Raw genomic sequence first — 25,610 nt, 5'->3', positions numbered from 1 at the left:
TATATCTTCCCACCTCCTGTGTTTCTCTGAATTCTTCATATTAATTGTTTTTCTTGATTCCCAGCAATGTTTTATTATATTCATATACCATAATCTAACAGTTCTCCAATCATTGAACATATATAATATATTTCCATAACATTACCATTATAAATAGTGCTATTATGAAAATTTTTGTACATGTGAAGTTTTTTATTGCTGTCAAAAGCCTCTCTAGTTATAAAACTAATCTTGGAATAGTTGAGTAAAAGGGAATTAGGAATTAGTCACTTTTATTCTATAGTTCTAATTTACACCACTATCTCTCCTTCCTAGGACCACAATTTAAAAGCTTAGGATTATCTTAGACTCTTGCTTCTTCTTTAGCCAATTAGTTAATATCAGAAGATATATTTAAAATTCCAACTACTGTATGATACCTAGTTTTAGCAGTTCCAATTTAAAAAAAATATTTGTTTAATAAGCTTTTTCTTAGTGTTGCCAAAATGTGAATAGTTTTCAAATATAAAAGGAAAATAAAATAATAATTCACATTTATGGTATTTTACGTTTGCTTCACAACACAATGAATTAGCAAGCATTGTATCTTTTCTTCAGATGGGGCTACTGAAATACAGACAATATAAGTGATTTGCCCAGGGTGACATAGCTAGGAAGTATTGGAGCTGAGAAACAAACTTAGGTCTTCCTACTCTGCAGCATCATTGCTTTTTCTCTTGCTTAAGTGAAGGTAGAGACCATCCAGTCACTAAAAACACTTTTCTTCATCTTGAAGGAATCTTATAGCTTTGAAGTCAAAGGTAATTTACTTTACAGAAGGTAGTTTTATTTGGTGTAAGAATATCTTCATTAATATTGGACTGGCATCAAAATGTCCCTTGTACTTAGGGTAATATATTTCTTTGGAGATATTTTTATTTCCTGTTAATTTTCCTTTGGTTTTATATCTTGTTTCCAGCTATTATCACTTTTCTGACCCACACAAGGAAACTTCTGTTAATAACAATTTTCTTTAAAATTCATAGCCAATCAAAATATTAGTATATTTGATATATTTGATGACATATATAATATTCTTTCACCCTCCAGTGAAATAATGAGGGTGCAAGTTATCTTTCCTAGAGTCATTTGTGGTCCTTATTATGGAGATATTTTTAAATTTTTAATAATGGGGGCGGCTAGGTGGTGGAGTGCATAGAGCACCAGCCTTGGAGTCAGGAGTACCTGAGTTCAAATTTGGCCTCAGACACTTAATAATTACGTAGCTGTGTGGCCTTGTGCAAGCCACTTAACCTAATTTGCCTTGCAAAAACCTAAAAAAAAAAACCCAAACCACATTCTAATAATGAAAAACAAGCAGGATATAGGAACATAAAGAGCATGTTCCAAAAATCAATATAAATAAATTGAGTGTCCTAAATAATATATTAAGTCATTAATATTGAACAGAATATGGAATCAAAGATCAAGAACATGATTTTTGTATTATTTTGTGAGTAGGTGAACTAAGCCCTGTAAATGGGGAATTTAAATTTAGGTTTATGTTATGGATACAAATCACATTTTATTATTGTTGTCTAGCTATTGTTTCCCCCTTCACTTCAGTTACATGTCACAACTAGATAAAGCATACCTTTTTACTGAATGTATAATTATAGTTTCTCTTCCATCTGCTTTTAATGATTTATGTAATGGGTTGCCTTGAGCAAGTTCCTAACTGTAGATTCAAGCTGTCAGTAAATAATTTTATAGTGTTAATTAAATGTCTTTATCTTTTGTCATAATTGAAGCATTAAGAAACATCGTTAATATGCCCAAAGGGCAACAAAAATGTACATACCCTTTGACCCAGCAATACCACTACTGGGTCTATACCCTGAAGAGATGTTGAAAAAGGGTAAAAACATCACTTGTATAGCAAGTATAGCAGCTCTGTTTGTGGTGGCAAAAAATTGGAAATCAAGTAAATGTCCTTCAATTGGGGAATGGCTTAGCAAACTGTGGTATATGTATGTCATGGAACACTATTGTTCTATTAGAAACCAGGAGGGATGGAATTTCAGGAAACCTGGACGAATTTGCATGAACTGATGCTGAGTGATATGAGCAGAACCAGAAAAACACTGTACACCCTAACAGCAACATGGGAGTGATGTTCAAGCTTGAAGGACTTACTCATTCCATAAGTGCAACGATCGGGAACAATTTTGGGCTGTTTGCAAAGGAGAGTGCCATCTGTATCCAGATAAGGAGCTGTGGAGTTTGAACAAAGTACAAGGACTATTCCCTTTAATTTAGAAAAAAAAACAGATATTTTATTGTCTGATCTTGTTACCTCTTAGACTTCTCTTTAAGGATATGATTTCTCTCCCATCACACTCAATTTGGATCAAGTTACAAAATGGAAACAAAGTAAAGACTGACAGAGTGCATTCTGTGGGGGGGGAGGGGGAGGGAAGCAATATGGGGGGAAAATGTAAAACTCAAATAATATCTTTAATAAAAATAAATTTAAATTAAGAAAAAAGAAACATAGTTAAGATGAATGGCAAAAGAAAATTTTGTAATTATACAATAATGTGTGTGTGTGTGTGTGTGTGTGTGTGTATTTTCACATGCCCAAATTGGAAGAATTTTTTTTTAGATTTTTGCAAGGCAAATGGGATTAACTGGCTTGCCCAAGGCCACACAGCTAGGTAATTATTAAATGTCTGAGACCAGATTTGAACCCAGTTACTCCTGACTCCAAGGCCGGTGCTTTATCCACTACACCACCTAGCCGCCCTGGAAGAAATTTTAATGAAGCTTTTCTTCTGATTCATAAATTGTGAAATTTGATCATTGAAGGTAATATACTGGAATACTTTGGATTATTGTATATATATGTATACATTTTTCCAAGTAAATATAGATTTATTATTTTTTGACTGAAAAAATTACCCTACGAAAGAATATCTACATTTCAACTTTTAAGAAAAAGCATTATATTTGCAGTAAGAGTACATTAATTGAAAAGCAAGTTCTTCCACCTGCTACCCATATTTCCTCTCACTTAAGTTGTCTGGTCTTTGTTTTCTTCATGTATAGAACGATGAAATTGGGTTAGAAGATCTCTGAAGATCCTTCCAAAGCTAAATTTGAGAACACCATATTTTTAAAATTGTTCATGCACAGGAATGATTTGAAGATGATGTCTAGTCCTAGATTTGAAAACAGTTGTTTTCTTCCTTGATGTTCATTTTTGTCAAGAATATAAGTAATTCAAATGTAAATGAATTCTTCTTACTCCTCAAAGTGCTAGCTCCTCTTCAGCTTTCTTTAGTATGTAGTACTGCATTGGAAATTCTGTCTCTCCCTCTTCAAAAGTCTACTTTCTTACTGGTCCCCTAACTTTCTTTTCTTACATTTAACCTACTCTATACTATTTCCAGTTTGGCTAGTTTGTTATTTGACTCTTTTCCTTGTTCCTTTTTCTTATATCCATTTCTGCATTCCCTGCACTAGTATTGGACATGTCCACATTCACCTAGAAAACTAAGCATTCTCTCCTATTTTATAACCCTTCTTTAATCTCCCTTTGCTTTAAGAACTTTTCGCTTATAATCTTAAAATCATAGATAATTGGTTGAAAGGTGAAATGGTGGATTTGAAGGAAGATAAAGCATCGTCTTTAATTTTATGTCATCTTTGTCAGTTACATCTGTTCCCTAAGAAAAAATTGTAAATAGCAATTTATATAATTAATTAGCTTAATTTTTTAAAGAAAACATGCATAGTTCAGACAATTGGGCACAGAATTTGACTGGTAATCTATATTTTTAAATTTGTATTTATCAAAAACATATCTATAGAAGCCTTTATTTTTAGAGCTAATTTTCCTGATTACTGCTTTTTTTGTGTTTTTCAGAATTATTCTACGGCAGTATATCTTGTAAAACAGTTGTCCTCTACAGTTCTCCTTCAGAGGTTACGAGCAAAGGGAATAAGGAATGCAGATCATTCTAGAGCTTTAAGTATGTATTATTTATAATATATTGACATTATTAGATTGTTCTTCTTGAATTCTCAAAAGTTTTTTATTTTCAGAATGTAAATATTCATTTGATATAGATTGCAGTCATTCCTTATTAGATGGTTGCGTAAGTTTATATGGCCAGTCTTTTGGTGGTAAACCACCTTGAAAAAAGCTAATTTGGTACTTAGGCAGCAGAACGTTACCAGGGTTATGTGTGAAATCTTTTCCACTTTGCTATAGGATCTGCCATAACCTCCTAGTGTAGCTTTCAAAAATCTTATATTATCTCCTTACCATAAAAAGTAATCGGAGTGGAGCTTGAGTGGAACATTTCTCCATTAAGAACCTAAAACCATTTATTCCCTTTATCTTCTGTTAGAAAATAAAACAAGGAGCTCAAGAAGTATTTTTTATTTCAGTCATTTAATTAACTTAAAATGGACAATTATATAGGTTGTCCATGAATGTAAAAAAATGTTACTTCCAAAATTTACTAGAAAATGGATGTTTTAAGAATATGAGGAAGAGGGGCAGCAGCTAGGTGGCACACTGGATAGAGCACCAGCCCTGAAGCCAGAAAGACTTGAGTTTTTAGATCTGACCTCAGACACTTAATAGTTGCTTAGCTATGTGACCTTGACAGGTCACTTGACCCCATTGCCTTGAAGAAAAAAAAATATGGGGAAGATTTAATCATGAATCCCAAATGAGGTTAGATTGTTTTATTGTTTATTGTTCATCTAGGGAATTTAGGAATTTTCTTATGGATTTAGGTAACTGAATAATTTTGATAACTTCAGTTTCATTGATTTAGGCAGAATAAAAATGTGTTAACTCCCAAAGAATAAGACTATTTCTAGTCTGTTAGTGGAAAAGAACCTTTTTAAATTCATGATATAGTAATGTAATTGCTGTAAAATATTTTGACAACTAGGATTGTTTCTTGGCCAAAGTAAGTGAATACTTTTGAAATATGGTATCTAAATTTTAAAGTGAACTGAAATTTTTAATGCATCTTGTCTTGTGCATGTGATTTGAAAAATTATGAAGATAGAATTAAAAAAATTTCACAGCCTTGACCTGATCATTGCCTTATTCATAAGATTTCTGTGGCTTCTCATTGCCTACAAATATAAATAAACTCTTTAGCTTAGCATTCAAGACATTCCCCAGTCCTTCTCCAACCTACTTTTCCAGTCTTATTTCATACTGTTCCTCTTTATGCATTGTGTGGTCTAGCCAAACTAGATTACTAGCTATTTCCTGCTATCATCCTGCCCTTTCTGCCCTACCTACATTTATTTAAGCTAACTCCTCCCCCCGTATCTCTCTTCCTAAAATAGATTTCATCGTTTTATTTTCCCCATCAGAAATTTTCCCTTTGTTAAGTGTCCATTTTTGATCATCTCTGAAATCTTTCATCCTGTCCCTCAAATAAAAGTGATTGTTCCCTATCCAGTCTTCAAAGATTTCCTTTTAAATTGTCTTTAAACATGCAATATATTCTAATTTATACCATAGTTGTATTTGTGCATATTCAGGAGAATAAAAAAACACAAAATGTGCATCCACAGATTTACATTCTATACATAGAAGATGCTTTATAAAGTTTGTTGAATTGCACTATAAACATATCAAGAACATTTAAGTGCTCACATGTAAGAAGAACATATTGAAAAAAACTTTCATGGAAGTTTCTTAGTTTAAATTGATATGTTGAATTTGAAGTGGTAGTAAAAATGCTTAATTTGAGCTGTTAGATCCCTTAACTCCAATATTCAAAAGTTCACAAGTGTCTAGTGGAAATTAGTGAGGGTATACTGAGTCTACCTATTCTTACTATTATATATAGAGAAGATAGTGGAGATGTAAGGCAAGATAGGAGAGGGTAGTAAAGTATATTGAAAATAGCATTGAGGGGCGACTAAGTGGCGCAGTAGATAGAGCACCAACCCTGGAGTCAGGAGTACCTGAGTTCAAATTCAAACTCAAACATTTAATAATTACCTAGCTTTGTGGTTTTGGGCAAGTGTCTTAACTCCATTGCCTGGCAAAAAAAAAAAAGAAAATAGCACTGAATATGAACATCAGATGTTCATTATTTGGAGGAAAGTGGCAGAATTTTGGGAACAGAAACATAAATCTCACTTTGTTGATGTCTATTGGCAAAAACATTATGGAGACAGGGTTAATAAGGTGGTCATTTAGAAGGCAGGATGAAAGCAACATGGCAGATTTTCCCTCTACCTCTTTATAGAAACCATCTTTGAATACAATTTCATAATTTCATCCAGTTTTGTTGGAATAGATTACTCTTTCCCTCCCCAGATGCCATTGCATTGAAGGGAGTATTAATTTTCAGGAATCCTCTTAATTTGTAAGTGCTCATAGAATTTTGTTGTCTCATATTTGAATTTGTTTTGAGAGTTAACACCTTAATTTTTTAATTAACAACTCACCAAGAACTAAGTGACAAACAGCAAAGGCAACAATCAGAAACAATAGATGCCTGGACTGGGATAGAGGGAGAGAGAAAGTGTCAGATGGGGGCAGAGCCAAGAAGTTCTGTGTGAAGGCAGCATTCCCTGGGTACTCCTGCTTCCCCTCAAACTCCAAAATCCAACAAATAATGCCTCTAGCCAAAATTTAGAGGGGTATAATCCACAGAAACACTGAGTGATACATTTTAAAAGTCCAAGATCACTTAGAAGTTCTGCAGGAAGGGTGTGTTTCACCAGTGTGGAGTGATGAGCGCCTGCTGAAGAACCTGCAGTGAGAGTTTGGAGAAAGCATCCTGCACCCCCCAAGATGGTAAGGGTAGTCTGCAGAGATTTCTCTGTTATCCCTGGGGTAGGACTCTGCTTTTTGCCATACTAAGTAGACAAGCTGGATCCCTCCTTATATCCCCAGGGCAGAGGGAAATGAGGTGATCATCTACATATTAAAGCATAGGCAAGAGAGTATAAGTCGTTGGAGGAATCAAGGTCCTGGGGGGTGTCCCCCCAAAAAAAAACATCCCAAGGCCTTAGAAGTGCTATAAATTAGTCTTGGACTGAGGAAATGACTAAACAGCAGAAAAAGAAGAATCTGACCATAGAGAATTACTTTAGTCTCATATCCAGATGATGACAAAATTGAAGCTTCCATATCCAAAAGCTCCAAAAAGAAATAGAAAATGGGCTCAGATTATGGATGAGCTCAAAACAAGACTTTTAAAAGCAATTAAGGGAGATGGAAGAAAAACTGGGAGGAGAAATGAGAGTGATGCAGAAAAATCATGAAAACCAAATCAACAGCTTGGTGAAAGATAAACCAAAAAAATAGTGAAGAAAATACTATGTTAAAAACAAGTTTAGGCCTAATGTAAAAAGCAAATCAAAAGGGAAATGAGGAGAAGAATGCTTTAAAAAATAGAATTGGACAGCTGGAAAAGAAGATAAAAAAGCACTCTGAAGAAAATAACTCCTGCAATTGCAGAATGAAACTGAAGGAAGCTGATGACTTTGCAAGAATTCAGGAAGAAATAAAGCTCTTCCAAAAAAGCCAAAAATTAGAAGAAAACTTGAAATAGCTCATTGGAAAAACAAGCAACCTCAAAAACAGAAGCAGAGGAAATAATTTTAAAATTACTGGGTTATCTGAAAGCCACAATCAGGAAAAGAGCCTAAGCTTCATTTTTCAAGAAATGATGTATCAAAATTGCCCTGAAATCCTAGAAGCAGAGGGTAAAATAGAAATCAAGAGCATTCACCGGTCACCTCCTGAAAGATCCCAAAAGATAAACTTCCAGGAATATTACAACCAAATTACAAAACTCCCAAATCAAAGAGAAAATTCTAAAAACTGCCAGAAACAAACAATTCAACTACTGTGGCTTCATAGTCAGGGTTACACAGGATAGGGCAGCATCCACATTAAGGGCTTGTAGGGATTGGAATACGATATTGTGGAAGACAAAAGATCTTGGTTTACAACTCAGAATCAACTCCCCAGCAAAACTGAACATCCTCTTTCAGGGGAAAGGATGAATTTTCAACGAAATAAGGGACTTTCAAGCTTTCTTATTGAAACATTCAGAGCTGAACAGAAAGTTTGATCTCCAAGGACAGGACTGGTGAGCCATAGACTCAGTGGAAGAGAAGGACTAACTATGAGGAAGTTAATGATATTGAACTGCTTGTATACCTGCATGTAAATACGAATGAACTCATGTGAACTTTCTCATTTATAAGAGTAGTTAGAATGACAATATATAGACAGGACACAGGAAGGTGTGGAATATGATGGAATTATATAGTAAAAAGATGGAGTCAATGTGTGAGAAAGGAAATTAATGGGAGGAAGTGAAAGGAGATGAAGAAGAAGCTAAGAAATTTCACATAAGACTCAAGAAAAAAACTTTTTCAGTGGAGTGAAAAGGGGGAAGGCAAGGGGGAAAGAGTGAGCCTTCATTCTCATCAGCAATGGCTCAGAGAGGAAATAACATACATACTTAATAGTGTGAAGAAATCTATCTTACCCTAGAGAAAATGAGAAGAAAAGGATGAGAAAAGGGGAAATGGGGGAGGGAAGGGGGGAACAGGTGATAGAAGAGAGGGAAGATCGAGGGAGAGGGTAGTCAGATTCAACACACTTTTGGACAGGGCCAGGATGAAGGAGAGAGAGAAAATAGAATAAATGAGAGTGGGGAGAAATAGAGTGGAGGTACAGCTAGTAATAGCAACTATGGGAAAAAAATATTGAAGTGACTTCTCTGGTGGGCTTATGATAAAGAAAGCAACTCACCCAAGAGACAGAGCCATTGAAACCTCAACACAGACTGAAGTATATTTTTTTCTTCTCACTATTCTTGAGATTTCTCATCTTCTTTGGGGGAGGGGGGTTTATGTTTACTCTCATGTTTACATTTATAACACATTCAGTTTGTGTGGCATGTGTGGCATGGAGGCAATGTAGAGACTGTCTGACTGCCCTCTATGGGGGGGGGGAATTGTGAAATTCAAAACCTTACAAAAATGATAGGTAGATACTATTATTGTATTAATTGGAAAACAAATAAAATGTAAAATTAAAAAGAAAAAGAAGAGTCAGATCTATAAAGGAATCTGGAGGTTATGATAGAGACTACTGAGAAGGGTCACCACAGACAAATTTGCCTACCCTACAAGTCTACCTAGAAATTACTTTGATTGTGCCACTTGAAATCAGTATAAATAGCCACTTTTCCAATATGAGATTTATTTTCATGCTACATGTAAAGATAGTTTTCAGCCTTATTTTTGTCACAGTTTCAGTTTTCTCCCACCCTTATCCCAACAGAGAATCTAAAAGAAGTTATACATGTATAATTATTAAGAATATTTCCATATTAATCATGTTGTGAAAGAAGAATCAGAGCAAAAAGGAAATAAAACAGAAAACAAAATCTTAAAATAAAAATTGTTAAAGTTTAGTCTGCCATAGACTCCAGAGTTTCATAGGTGCTTTAAAATTGTCTTTGATGGACTTGAGCCAAGTCCATCATAGTTGATCATTCAACAATGTTGTTAATATATATACAATGTTCTTCTGGTTCTTTCTCACTTCACTCATCATCAGTTTTTGGAAGTTTTTCCAGGATTTTCTGAAGTTCTACCCCTTATGATCTCTTACAGAACAGTAGTGTTCCATCACATTCATATACCACAACTGCTCAACAATTCCCCAAATGATGTATGTCCCTTCAATTTCTAATTCTTTGCCACCACAAAAACGAGTTGCTATAAATATTTTTGGACATGTGGATTTTTTACCTTTTTTTTATCTCCTTGGGTTATATACCTTGTAGTGGTATTACTTTATCAAAGGCGATAATATACAGTTTTATTGCCCTTTGAGCATAAGTTCAAATTGATGTCTATAAAAGTTGAATCAGTTTGAAAGTCCAGCAACAATGCATAAATAGCCACTTTTGCCATCATCCGTGCAGAAATATCAGTGTGGTAGAAAATCAGTCTTGTAAATTAGTGAACTCAAGAAGAAAAATGAATACCATGAAATATAAAATTACCTACATATAACAGAACTTCACACTTTCATTCTGCAAGGATTTATTAAGTGTAATATGTAAAACCCCCTGAACCAGGTGCTCAGAATACAGAAACAAAAATAAGATGGACTCTGCCCTCAAAGAGTCTACATTCTATTTGGTTGGGGTCAGGAATGATAAGTGCAGAGATAAGTAGGTATAAAATATAATCTAAAGTAATCTCAGAGATTGTGGGGAAACTCACAATAACTGAGGGTATCAGGATTGTAGAAGGTGAACTTGAGCTGAACCTTAAAGAGATCTAAGAACTCAAAATGTTTAGATGAGGAGAAAAGAACATTCTAGGCATTGGGAATGGTATGAGCATTAATTTATTGCTTTGACTGATTCAGACACTAGGCAGATAACCTATGCAAATGCAGAACTTAGTAATGAAATATAGTAAGTCATTTTGATTGGAATGTAAAATACATGAGGGGAATAAATAGGCTGGACTGAGATTATGAAGTGCTTTAAATACCAAACAAAAAGGTCATATTTTATCCTTCAGCCGGAGTTTTTAATCTTTTTTTGTATCTGAAGCTTTCAGACCTTCTGAGAATTATATTTTATATGTGTAAAACTAAACACATTAGATTAGAAAGACAGCCAATTGCATTGAAAGTTATCAAAATATGCTTTATTAAAGCAAGTTCATGGATTCTAGCTAACAACCTACATCCTAAAAGCATTAGGGACCTTTGAGCAGAAGAATGAGGTGATCAGCCCACTCTCTGCTTTAAAATCATTTTGACATCTTATGTGGAGGATATGTTAGAGATTACACTTGAGACAAGGAAATCAGTAAGAACCTATGATCATAATCCAGATGAGAAGTGATGAAAGCCTAAACTAGGGTGATGGCCATGTGTCTGGAAGGAATAGGGTGCTAGAGATATTGTGGTGATAGAATCCATGATATGGGGGGGATAACTGCAATAACTGAATAATGAAAAAGATTAGGAACAACTCTTGTGACCAAGAAAATGATGGTACCATTGACAGAGATAATTTTAGCAAAAGGGTCCCCATTTCAGTTTCATTCTAATCGAAGTTACAAGGAAATTACATTTATGTTTGGAGAAACCAGGAAGTGAAGGTTATTCTATATCTTCTTAGTCTTTACTAGAATATGTTTAAAAGGATTCCTTTGAGAGTTATTTTATTTATACTCAGAATTTAACTAGCAAATTGGGATTTGGTGTAAGCAAATGAAAGATGACAATTCCTAGTTTTTCAGAATTTTTAATCTCATCCCACTTTGACCCTAGTTTAGGCTTTCATCACTTCTCATCTGGATTATGGTCATAGGTTCTTACTGATTTCCTTGTCTCAAGTGTAATCTCTAACACAACTTAAATACCATATGTCACATTTTCTCTATAGAAAATCTTCCTTATTGAAATCATAAGAATATATTTTTTAATTTATTTCCTTGGTATTTGCAAGGTAATGGGGATAAGTGACTTGCCCAAGGTCACACAGCTAGGTAATTATTAAGTGCCTGAGGCTAGATTTCAATTGAGGTCCTCCTGACTCCAGACCAGTGTGCCACATAGCTGCCCCTGAAATCCTCAGATTATTAAGTAAAATAGGTAGATCTGGATTTCCTAAAGTCTCTCCCAGTTCTTATCTATGATAGGTGAAGTTTAAGTGGGATGATTCTGTCATTTTCATTTACTGTTTGCTGAGTTTCCAGCTGTCCATTTCTGTTCACCGTTAAAGGGCATGACTATTGTCCATCTTGTGTTGGTCTGCTGCACTTGAACATCCAGCACTATGAGTGCTGAAAGAGTAAAAAGACAAAGTTGGAATTAGCATATATTCTTCATTAAACCACTGATAGTGCTTGTGAATGAGCAGGCGGAACTCTTTCACTTTGAAAATGCTGATGCTGGGGCAGCTAGGTGTCACAGTGGATAGAGCACTAGTCCCAGATTGAGGAGGACCTGAGTTCAAATTCTGCCTCATACACTTAATTACCTAGCTGTGTGACCTTGGACAAGTCACGTAACCACATTTCCTTGGCCAAAAAATATGGTGATGCTGCAGTTTTCATTTTATTATATAGCTATAAAATAATGTTACAGTGGGTGAAGCAGTGAATATTCACTCGATTGAATTGTACTAAATGATAGTTTAAGTAAGAGAAAAACAAACTTTCATTATTATCATCTTTTTTTAGGTTTTTGCAAGGCAAATGGGGTTAAGTGGCTTGCCCAAGGCCACACAGCTAGTAATTATTAAGTGTTTGACACTGGATTTGAACGCAGGTACTCCTGACTCCAGGGCCAGTGCTTTATCCACTGCGCCACCTAGCCACCACTTTTTTAGGCATTATTATCATCTTTAAGGAAAGATTTGATAAGCTAATTATTTGGTTAAGAAGAGGAACCTTAACCAACTTCTTTTAAGCATTTTACTGATGAGACAAGAAGGATTTAATTAACTTAACAAACTTAGTCACTATATATAATAGAAAATAATGATAATAGCATTTCTAGCAAATATAGAACATGTATAAGTACCTATATGCTTACATAACTGTTTACATGTTTTCCTATTTGACCACAGAATTATAGAATTATACTATTTTTAAAATACTCCCTAATATAAACATTTTATTGGTTTGATAATAAAATTTAGCTTCTCTGAATTATCAAAAGACTACTGGTTTGGACAGATGATATTTTGTCCTTGTTTTGGTGTGCACTAAAAGCAATTGGTAGGAAGCCCTGGGAGTCAAGATTCTAATTCAAGGTCTTTGAGGAGTATGTGACTTTGGACAAATCACTTCCTTCCTTAGATCTCAGTTTCCTCATCCATGAACTACCTGATGATCTCTGGGATCCCTTCCAGATATAAATTTTTGATAATCTAAATTAGTCAGCTAAAGAAAGAGAATGAGATTTTTTTGAAAAAAAAAATAAGGGGTGGGTGGGGAAAAAGGAGAATCATGGTACATATGTGAATTGTGATTACCTAGATTAATATTTAACAAATGATATATTTAATATAAGTAAAATTCCACTAAGATAGTTTTAAAATAAAAAAAAAATCATTATGGGTTAGGATCTTAAAGTAATTTCCTTCCTCTCACCAATAGGGAGGAATCTTTTGCATGTGACACATTATCATTTTTCTAAGAAACTGGGATAGAGAAAGAGGAAAATCAGACACAGATTTCCATTCTTCCCATGTTTAGGAAAAAAAAATGCAAAAGGTTCAGAGAAATTAGAATTTTTTTAACAAAAACTTTCCATAGAAATGCAATACAAAGAAAGAGAAAACTCAAGAATGGAATTCTGAAAGTCAGAAAGAAGATAGTTGCAATAAAGGGGAAATGATCTAAATGTGCACAAATGTATTATTGCACAGCTTAGACTTTTAAAAATAGAAGAATTGGGGGGGGGATTAAATAAATAGACAGGCATGCCTGTAAATAATGGTCTTCAGCCACCCAAATTCAGAAAGAACTGAGACTCACAAAGAACACTGAGGATGACATCAGAGAGAGAGAGAGAGAGAGAGAGAGAGAGAGAACAAGAGCTATCCCATTTTTGAGCAAAGGAGAATTTTTTTGCACTAGAGAAGAACATATGTCCCAGTTTTCTCAAAAAGCTATATCAGAAGCCATATTCCTTGAGTTCTAGGATCTAGAGGCACTGAATCTAGCTAACATTTTCTAGAATCTTCACATTTAAGGAATAACATTGACATGTTGGAAAACATCCAGAGGAATACAGTGATATGATGAGAGTTCTTGAGATCATGCCATATAGAAATTTCTTGAGGGAATTGAAGAAGAGATAATATGAAAATAGATAATTCAAAGAAGAGGTCTTCAAGTTGCTTTTTTTGCAAGGCAGTGGGGTTAAGTGACTTGCCCAAGGTCACACAGTTAGATAATGATTAAGTGTCTGAGATCATATTTGAACTCACGTCCTCCTGACTATGGGGCCGGTGCTCTATCTACTGTACCACCCAGCTGCCCCTCTTCATTTTAAGGATTGTCATATAAAAAAGTGATACATATTCTGCATGAGATGTCACTATGGAAATAAATTGTAAAAGAATCAGATTTAGGCTCAGTATAAGGAAAAATTGTATAACAGAGTTATTAAAACCTAAATGCACTGCATAAGGAGTAGGCAGGTTCTCCCTTATTAGATGTCCTCAAGAAAATGTTGAATAACCACATACCCAGCAAACTTTAGAAAGAATTCATGTTCAGATATGGTTGGGACTAGATAACCTCTGAGAACTCTTCTAAACTGGAAATGCTGGGGAAAATTCAAACCCTCACCCTAACAGCTTATGTGCTTTGAATAATATTTTTCAACCAAGAAAATTGTGAGCTCCCTTGGAAGCTATTGTAATAGAATTCAGGGTCTGTCATTCCTGTTTATTTCTTCTAGCTTGGTAAAATGCTTTTTTGCCAAAGAATAAGAAATTATTTTATATAGTTAATTTCATTTAAGTTTTCAGTACTTCTTTGCAATTAAAGATCTAATTTCCCTATTTTGGTAACCAAGGGTTTTTGTTTTCAATTTAAAATATCAATTAAAAATGTTAGAAATACTTGAATACAAAATAATTGCATTTTATTTTAATATTTTAATTTTATCCTAAGTCAAAAACTTATTCATATTAAATTCTTATTGTGATTTTTTTGCAAGGCAATGGGGTTAAGTGGCTTGCCCAAGGCCACACAGCTGAGGTGATTATTAAGTGTCTGAGGCCGTATTTGAACTCAGGTACTTCTGAATCTAGGAACAGTGCTCTATCCACTTTGCCATCTAGCCGCCCCCTGTGATGTTTATAAAGTTAAAATTTATAATATAAAATTTGTTAAATAATAAGACATTTTTTGTAACTTCACTCTTTTTTGGTTCTTCTCCTATCTGACTGCTCCTTCTCAGTCTTTTTTGTTGTATCTTCTCTTTTCTTTTACTTGGATATTTCACCAGCTCTCAGTGGTTCAGTGACTTTCCTGAAGGTGATTCCCTAGTCAAAACAAAATATCCAAAGATCTTAATGCTGTTTTAATGTATTAAACTTTATGTAGGGGGTGGCTAGGTGGCGCAGTGGATACAGCACTGGCCCTGAAGTCAGAAATACCTGAGTTCAAATCCGGCCTCAGACACTTAATAATTACCTAGATGTGTGACCTTGGGCAAGCCACTTAACCCCATTTGCCTTGAAAAAATCCTTAAAAATTTTTATGTATTAGGGTAATTCCTGGGACTACTCTGAGCTCTTCCAAATTCTTCTCCAAACAGTTTCAAAATAATAGACTTCAAAACAAATGCTGGACTGGCAGAAGCAACAAAAGATAGGCTGAAACCATTTTTCCGGCAGGACAGTTGTGAGAGTGAATCTTAGGGGCAACTAAATGGGCAATGATGGTGGGAGGGGTGGGTGTGGGGGATGAAAATCTGGTGAAGGGAACCTTTGCTTTGACTGGACACCAGACAGTTGCATTGCCCATATTTAGTTCCAGATTTCAGTCCCAGGATGAGGAGGAAGAGAAACACTACTACACCAGAGCTTTCAGCTACAGGGACCTTGTTCACAGTTCCAGGATGGAGAATAGTGTTTGTGTTGGTTCACAGGCCAGCAGAGCAGGGACCACATCTTTTCTTAAATCATACCAGCTTAGAAGAACTAAAACTCTAACAGACTCCCCAGAATTAGCTTGAAAAAACAGCACAAAATCATGTTTCAACAGTACCTTACCCCCCCGCCCATTCACCATGAAATCTGAGACCAACTTTAACACAAAGTTAAAAATCAAAAAATAGACTGAAAAAATTCGTCAAAAAAAGAGAAAAAGAACCTGACTATAGAAGTTTACTACTGTGGCAGAGAATATCAAAGCACAAACTCAGAAGACAACAAAGTCAAATCAGCTACATCTGAAGCCTCAAAGAAAAATCTGAATTTGTCTCATCCCCCAACACCCACAGAATTCCTTGAAGAATTTAAAAAGGATTTTAAACATCAATAAGAGACATAAAGGAAAAATTTGGAAGAGTGGTGCAAGAAAAGCATGAAAAAGACTCAACAGCTGGCACAGAAAAATAATGAAGAAATTAAAACCTTAAAAAACAGAATAGAACAAATACTGAAAAGAACATATCAGAAAGCAAAATTGAACATCCTCAAGACCCTCTGCACTCCAAGCCATCATCTACATAGCTGCCAACATTATTTTCCTATAATATCAGACTGACCATATCATCCCCAATAAACTGCCATGACTCCTTGTTACCACTAAGACATAATAAATACTCCTGTTTAGCATTAAAACTCTTCATAGCAATAATCTCTCTTTTTCCCAGTCTATAGAGATTTGTCCCCACTTATTATTCCCATTTTTATTCTTATTCATTGGATCAACGGTTCAGCTACATTGGTCTTCTTGACTTTCCACACGCATATAATGTTTTATCTCCAGTCTCTGGACCTTAGAATTGACTTTTCATTATTTCTGGAATGATCAGCTTTTTTTGTCCTTCATGACCTGCTGCTTTTTACTTCTTTTTTAAAGGAAATCTTCCAGTTTTTTCCTCTTTTTTCCACTTAATAGTATTTTATTTTTTCCAATTATATATATATATATATATATGTATATATATATATATATATATATACATATATATATATATATATATACACACACACACATAGTTTTCAGCATTCATTTTTGTAAGATGTTGTGTTCCATATTTTTCTCTCTCACTCCCATGTCCCTCCGAAGCACAACTTGTAATCTGATACAGGTTATGCTGTAGTTCTATCTAAATGTCCAATTCATAAGACAGATTATAGAGAACAATTAATAAATTAAGGTCCTCTTCAGACACTGATTATGAAAAGTAATTGTTACTTAGGTAATTCTATTATATAAATGTGTATGCATGCACATATATAATATATTCCTTACAATAAAGTTTTAGTCTAAGATTGACCTTCTAGAAATTCAGCACCTATGATATTTAGACATTCTGGTAAGAAATTAAACAAACAGTACTGTATTGACCTGTACTTTTAAAAATTAAAATTGAAAATTGAAAAAAAATATTAATCATTCAAAAAAAAGAAAAAATCATCATCATGAGATTATTAATAGATGCCATTGACTTATTTAAATCATTGTAATTGGCATGTGGACACTACTAACTTTAAGGAAAGATCATAAATTCGGATTAAGTGGTCATCCTTAACAAAAGAAGCATAAACAGAAACCAATGAAAAAGGTTTCTCCTATGATTTGTTATTTGACCTTTAGTTATGATATAGCTGTGTATGTTATGGTACATTTTAGAGTAATATTTACTAAATTATTATAATGTAGGAATTATTTTGTACATTACAATTTTAGTTGTAAATTTTCATACAAGAATCTTCCATCAACCTAAAGAAAGGGGGGGGGGCGGCGTCTAGGTGGTGCAGTAGATAAAGCACCGGCCCTGGAGTCAGGAGTACCTGGGTTCAAATCCGGTCTCAGACACTTAATAATTACCTAGCTGTGTGGCCTTGGGGAAGCCACTTAACCCCATTTGCCTTGCAAAAATCTAAAAAAAAGATAAAAATCTTCAGTCAATCAAAAATTATTTAAGGGCCTCCTTAGTCCTACACAATGTGAGGAGAGTTGGGAAAATGACAGAAAGAAGGGAAGACCAACAGGGTCTGCTTTCAAGGAATATATTTTCTAATGGAGGATATAGCATTTAAATAATTGGCATTAGCCTCTGGGCAGACCAAGAAAGGTGCCCTTTGAAAGATGGAATTTGAATTGAGTTTTGAAAGAAACCTGCAGCATACCACATGCTGGGAGAAACCTGTCATCTTTATAGTACAGATAAGTATGCATGAAATAAACCAAGGTAATAGGGTGCACTACAGGCTGGGAGAAGAGGGAAGTCATCTTGCAGGTGATAGAATTTGAGGTAAGCTTTGAAGAAAAATAAGGTACTTAAGAGGGAGGGATGAGGATCTAGGACATTTCAGGTATGGCACAGATAGCCTGCACTAATGCAAAGAGACAGGAGAAGAAATGTCATGTGTTAGGAACTGCAAGAAAACCAGTTTGACTGTATTGTAGAGTGTCTGAAAAAGAGTAATATATGAGAATCAGAGAAAGGTTGGTTAAAGTCATATTGCAAAATGCTTTAAACTTAAAAAAAGCAAGAAGGAAAGTATTTTTATTGTTCCTAAAGATAATAGGGAACCATTGAAGTATTTTGAGCAAGGGAGTGAGAGGATCCTATGCTTTTAAGAAATGTCTAGTTGTGAGACACCTGAAAAGTATCTTAGTTCAACTTTTAAATAAGAGGCACCTGTACTTCAACCTCCAATAGATGGTCTCCTAACCTTTGCGTGAAAACTTCTAGAAATGAGAATATAAATGAGGAAAAAGTTTTTTCTTGTATATAATTTATAAGTCTTTTTTTAAGGTTTTTTTGCATGGCAATGGGGTTAAGTGAATTGCCCAAGGCCACACAGCTAGGTAATTATTAAGTGTCTGAGACCGGATTTGAACCCAGGTACTCCTGACTCCAGGGCCGATGTTTTATCCACAGCGCCACCTAGCCGCTCAATTTGTAGGTCTTAAGATTATTTCTTTTGACCTCTTTTCATTTTGAGATACTTATCTTATGAGATGCTAATCTACAACTAGATTATTTTGAACTGCCTAATTCTATTGTAAAAGTGAAGAAACTGGAACAAAGCTAAAGTGATTTATCCATTATCACTCAGGTATTTGCAAATTACTTCATATTGGTTGAAGTTTTTGAGTAATTAAAACTTTTGCGTTTATAGTATGAAATCAGAATACACTTTTTATATGATAATTTCATCATAAATTTCTTACTTAGACATTCTCAAAGGATTTTGTCATTGTTTAAAATATATGATTAGAAAATAAATTAAAAATATATGATTAATTTTCTATTGTCTATTATAAATAGCAATCTTGTGGTCACAGATCTAGAATCCTAGAATTCTAATAAAAGTGCAGTTTATCGTAGTTTAACATTACCTTCTGTAGAAATTCCTTTTTTAAGTTGCTGCATTGTAATTTTTGGTTCCCGGGGGTAAAAAAATATATATATAGAAAACCTTCTAAGAAATGCAGTCACTGCAAAAACCTGAAGAAAAAAAGGGGCCATTAGGTGGCACAGTGGATAAAGCATCGGCCCTGGAGTCAGGAGTACCTGGGTTCAAATCCGGTCTCAGACACTAAAATAATTACCTAGCTGTGCGGCCTTGGGCAAACCACTTAACCCCGTTTGCCTTGCAAAAACCTAAAAAAAAAAGAAAAGAAATGCAGTCACACTATAGATACAAAAGTTTCCCTTGTTTTGCATATGACTTGTAGGCTATATAATTATTTCTTTTCATTTGAGATGTTTAATGAAAATCCTAAAACATTTTTAAAGCTCTCTATGTTAAACTGAGGATTTATCTTGTTCTGTTTATGATTTCCCATCCCTTCGATGAATGACAGTTAAAGAGAAATTGACTGCCAATCCAGATGGTGAAATAGCTACGACCAGTTTAAGGATTTCTCTACTCTGTCCAGTAAGTATTAAGTGGCGATTTCTTCCTTTGAACGATTTTAGAAATAATGTTATAAAACTTGTGATGGAATAGCATATGTAAATTTATGTGAAAGCAGGAGCCTCACATTAGGGTTTTTCTGAACCCTAGAATGTTTTGGATGCCACATTTGAGAAATTCATTTAGGAAGAAGAATGAGCAGGATTTCAGGCCTATAAAAATCTCATCATTTTCAGAGATGTATAGAATTCCCTATTTTATTAAGGATGTGAACTAAAATTTAGAGTGCAAACTTATTTTACCAATACCAATTCTTTGCTAGATATTGAAAAAGTAGAGTTTGTACCAAAGGATGGCAACCATTGTGGTGAAGAGCCTCAAGAGACTGCTTAAAGTCAACTAAGGCAAGAAAAGTAGACTTTATTCAAATTGCAGATCATAAATGCCAGACTAAGGAGTTTATTGTTTCTAATCTAAGCATAGAGGGATACTAAAGATTTTTGAGCAGGGGAGTAACATAATCTTCTTTGTGCTATTTGGAAACTATTGGAGAAGGAAGAAACTGGGCTCAAGGAGACTGGTTAGGTTTTATTACAGTGTCCAGGAAAAAGTTAATAAGGACCTGAACTAGGATAGTGGCAAGATGTGTGAACATAATAATGAGACTTGAATGTGGTGACATCATCAGAAAGAGATGATTTTCAAGGAAGATGGTAAGTTTAGATTTTGATATTTTGAGTTTGAGGTAGCTGCAGAATATCCATTTAAAGATGGACAGTTTGGGAACACAGGATTGGGGTGAAGGTGAAAACAAAGGGCTGAATATACAGCTCTGGGACTTTACATTGTGAAGAAGAGTACATGGTAATTGTAATTGAAACTTTGAAAATGAATGAGATTGCCAAGGGAGAATTTAAAAAAAGGGAATAGGGCTGAAAACAAAACCTTTATCTATAACCTTACTAAAGATGGTCAGAAAGATTGTAGGAAAAAGAATGCGATGTCATAGAAAGCCAACAGAGTGATCACAACAAGGATAGTACAGAAGCAGTGGTGGTCAGCAAACTCAAGGAAAATAAAGGCTAAAAAAAAGACGTTGAATTTATTCATTTTTAGGCCATTGGAGAACTTAGAACACTTTCAGTAGCTCTTCATATAGAAGCCTTCTGAATGACAAAAGCTTTTATATAGGAAGCCTACGCAGATTATTATGAAAATAAACTGGTTGAAGAGTTAATTACAGTGTGACTATTTTTCTAATCATTAGCTAGTTTGTTAAATCTAAAAAGTAAAGTAACCATATTAAAATCGTGTTAAAATTATAAACACATAATTATGTTTGTCCAAGGGTTACCAAATGATGAGACCTGAAGAATTGGAATATGATGAAAAACCTTAAACTTTTATACTTTTGTACTTTTATGTTTTTTTAGTAATAGTGTCACTGGGTAAGCCAATAGTTTACCCCAATTATATAACTTCTATCAAAACTTCACAGCTAATGCAATATTTTGCTTTTAATCTATTATCAAATTAATTCTAACTTAATTGTTGGAAATGAAAGATGGAGAATGAGGGAGTAACTCAGTTTCCTGCTTGAGATTATTCAGACCTGAAGTTCAGAGTTTATTATATTGAAACTTCATTTTAAGATAAAACATTATTATCTTGGTCTCAGAAAAACTTAGATTAGATAGTTTAGGCAGAATCTAGGTGGCACAGTGAATAGAACCCCTGTTCTGGATTTAGGAAAACCTGAGCTCAAATCTGACCTCATATACTTGATATTTACTAGCTATGTGACTTTGGGCAAGTCACTTAACCGTATAGCAGTACAAACCTCCTCCTCCCAAAAGAAAAAAAAATACATAAAATAATATAATTAATCTTGTTTTTCTGGATCTGTCCTATGTTATTTAATAAACTTTCTGATCAGTCAGTAAGCATTTATTAAGTGTCCAGAACTGTGCTAGACATTGAAGTACAAGGACAAAGAATGTCACAGTACACTCACAGGGAGGTTACATTCTAATTGGAGAAGACAATATATAAAAATTTATAAAGAATAAATATAGAGTGAATAAATTCAAAAGTAGCTAAATATAATGTAAGCAACTAGGTGACACATTGACTAGAGTACTTGACCTGCAGTCAGGAAGTCCTGAGTTTGAATATGGCCTTGGAAACTTACTTAAGCTATGTGACCTAGAACAAATCACTTAACATCTGTCAGCCCTAGTTTCCTCATCTGTAAAATTGAGCCACTGCCAAAGATTATTATTTTTTTTAGATTTTTGCAAGGCAAGTAGGGTGAAGTGGCTTGCCCAAGGCCACACAGCTAGGTCATCATTAAGTGTCTGAGGCTGGATTTGAACTCAGGTCCTCCTGACTCCAGGGTCAGTGCTCCATCCATTGCATCACCTAGCCACTCCAAAGATTATTGCAATAAAATATTTGTAAAATATATACATACCTGTTTAGAAAAAAATATTTGTAGAATAATCTGTAAAAAAAATAAAAATCGCTTTGCAAATTTTAAGGCATCATATAAACACTGGCTAATAGTAGTTTGGGAAGGAGGTTACTAGCAATTGGAGGGAATCAAGATTACCTTCATACAGATAATGGTGATTGAACTGCATCTTAAAGGAAAATAGGGACTCTTTGAGCAGTATATTTTAGACATGTGGAGTGACTAGTGCAAACAGAGATGGGAGATATGAATTTGTAAGAAGAGGCCAATGAGACTGGTTCTCAAAATGTAAGGGGTGGGAGATAATTTCATATAAGGCTTAAAAAGATTGTTTACTAATGGTCATTTAGTGCTTTTAATGTGAAACACAGGATTTTATATTTTATCCTAGTTCCATCATGAAGCCACTGAAAACTATTGAGTTGGAAAGTCATATGGTTTAGATCCATAAAGGAAAATTACTTTCACAGTAGTATATTAGGGTGATGAGAGACTTGAGGCAGAGACCAATTAGGAAAAGAGGGTTTTCCGAGAATCTAGGCACAATGTGGTAAAAAGTTGTGAGGGGCCAAAGGAGAGGGATTTTGTTGGGAGTATAAATGTGAAGATGTGTCATTACTCTGAAATGGAATCCATATTCTTCATCATACTGATACAGGGAGTCAGTGACACAAAGAAGGTTAAAAACTACTGGTATTGATAAAAAGGTCATACTATAGAACTTTGGAGAACACCTGCATTAGTTAAGTGGCATGCTAAAGCAAAGGAGTACTTGGGTTCTAAATACAAGAGAAGATAATATCACAAAATACAGACATCAGATTCAGCACATAAGAAAGGGGTCATTGCTACCTTTGGAGACAGTAGCTTCAATAGAGATGAGATTGGAAGCCAGTTTGCAAAGTAAACAAAAAAGAATAAAAGAACTTCCTAGGACCCAGTTGAAATTGAATAACATGAACTTGTAATGTAGCCCCTTTACAATAAGCTTTTTCTCAAGGAAAAAAAAATAAAAACATGGTCTGAGTTTTTGCATAGTGTATAAATTAGTAAGTACTTAACAAATAAAAGTACCATTCTTTTTCCCCATAAACCATTGTAAATAAGAAATAAATTGAAATATGTTATCTCTCATTCCTACCTCTGTCTTTATTGAAAGGATGAAAAACAAAAATATCACCAGGAAGTGTATACTATAGTTCATCTTCAGTCCTCTGGAATCATTTTATGGATTCTAGTTCTTAGAACTTTCAAAATTTATTGTCCTTCATTTTGGCATGGCAATGGAGTTAAATGACTTGTCCAAGGTTATATAGCCAGGTAATTATTGAGTATCTGAGACTGAATTTGAGCTCAGGTCCTCCTGACTCCAGAGCCCAATACTCTTATATCCTGGACTGTCTTGCTGCCCTGATTGTCTTTTGTTTTGCTGTTATTTTGGGAGGATGGGGTGAGGCCGTGGAGTTACATGACTTGCCTAAGGTCACACATTTAATGTCAAGTGTCTGAGGACATATTTGAACTCAATTCCTTCTGTAGTGTTGTTATACTTATACAAGCTGTTTTCCTGTTTCTGTTCATTTCATTCATCAACAGTTTTATAAGTCTTCAAAATTGTTAGATTTTATATTATTGAATTTATAGTGCAAATTATTCATCTGGTTCTGTATATCTACTTCAGCATCAGTTCATATACATCTCTTTTTTAATTTATTTTTATTAAAGATGTTATTTGAGTTTTACAATCTCCCCCCCCAATATTACCTCCTTCCCCGATCCCCCGCCATGGAAAGCTATCTGTCAGTCTTTACTTGGTTTTCTTGTACCTTGATCCAAATTGAGTGTGATGAGAGAGAAATCATAACCTTAAATAAGAGACAAGAAGTCTAAAAGGTAACAAGATATCTGTTTTTTCTAAATTAAAGGGAATAGTCCTTGAACTTTGTTCAAACTGTACATCTCCCTTCCTGGATACAGATGGCACTCTCCTTTGCAATTTTTCCCAATTGTTGCACTGATGGAATGAGCAAGTCCTTCAAGGTTGATCATCACTCTCATGTTGCTGTTAGGGTACACAATGTTCTTCTGGTTCTGCTCATCTTACTCATTATCAGTTCATGCAAATCCCTCCAGGTTTCCTGAAATCCCATCCCTCCTGGTTTCTAATAGAACAATAGTGCTCCATGACATACATATGCCACAGGTTGCTAAACCATTCCCCAAATGAAGGACATTTATTTGATTTCCAATTCTTTGCCAGCACAAACAGGGCTGCTATAAATATTTTTGTACAAGTGATGTTTTTCCCCTTTTTCATCATTTCTTCAGGATATAGATCCAGTAGTGGTATTGCTGGGTCAAAGAGTATGCACATTTTTGTTGCCCTTTGGGCATAGTTCCAAATAGCTCTCCAGAAGGGTTGGATTAATTCACAGCTCCACCAACAGTGTAATAGTGTCCCAGATTTCCCACAAGCATTCCAACAATGATCTTTTTTACTTTCTGGCCATATTGCTCAATATGAAAGGTGTGAGGTGGTACCTCACAGAAGCTTTAATTTGCATTTCCATATGAATAATTAATGATTTAGAGCAATTTTTCATATGGCTATGGATTGGTTTGATCTCCTCATCTGTACATCACCTTTGCATATCCTTTGACCATTTGTCAATTGGGGAATGGCTTTTTGTTTTAAAAATATGACTCAGTTTTCTGTATATTTTAGAAATGAGTCCTTTGTCAGAATCATTAGTTGTGAAAATTGTTTCCCAATTTACTACATTTCTTTTGATCTTAGTTACATTGGTTTTATCTGTGCAAAAGATTTTTAATTTAATGCAACTGAAATCATCTAATTGGTTTTTGGTTATGTTCTCTAACTCTACCTTAGTCATAAACTGCTCTTCTTTCCACAGATCTGACAGGTAAACTAGTTCTTCATCTTCTAATTTTCTTATATTATTGTTTTTTTAGGTCTATGTTGTGTAATTATTTGGATCTTATCTTGGTAAAGGTTGTGAGGTGTTGGTCTAATCTAAGTTTCTTCCATACTAACTTCCAATAGCCCCAGCAGTTTTTATCAAAGAGGGAGTTTTTAATCCCAATAGCTGGACTCTTTGGGTTTATCAAACAGCAGCTTACTATAATCATCTCCTGCTTTTACACCTAGTCTATTCCACTGGTCCACCACTCTATTTCTTAGCCAATACCAGTGTTGATGACTGATACTTTATAATATAATTTTAGATCAGGTAGGGCTAAGCCACCTTCTTTTGCACTTTTTTTTCATTAATCTCCTGGCAATTCTTGACTTTTTATTTATCCATATGAATTTACTTACAATTTTTTCTTACTCATTAAATAAATTTTTTTTGAATTTTGATTGGTAGGGCGGCACTAAACAGACAGTTTAGTTTTGGTAGAATTGTCATTTTTATTATATTAGCTCTGCCTATCCATGAGCAGTTGATATTTGCCCAATTATT

The 25,610-nt window shown here is 34.5% G+C and overlaps 1 pseudogene; it reads left to right on the top strand.

The window, feature by feature from the left end:
• The window catches only part of LOC141503995 (E3 SUMO-protein ligase PIAS1-like), a 75,285-nt pseudogene extending 55,612 nt beyond the window's left edge, over positions 1-19,673 (top strand).
• The last annotated feature ends 5,937 nt before the right edge of the window (positions 19,674-25,610 follow it).

Source organism: Macrotis lagotis, unplaced genomic scaffold, assembly GCF_037893015.1.
Source record: "Macrotis lagotis isolate mMagLag1 unplaced genomic scaffold, bilby.v1.9.chrom.fasta BILBYCTG006, whole genome shotgun sequence".
Classification (NCBI taxonomy): Eukaryota; Metazoa; Chordata; class Mammalia; order Peramelemorphia; family Peramelidae; genus Macrotis; species Macrotis lagotis.
This window is presented reverse-complemented; position numbering and strand designations above follow the sequence as displayed.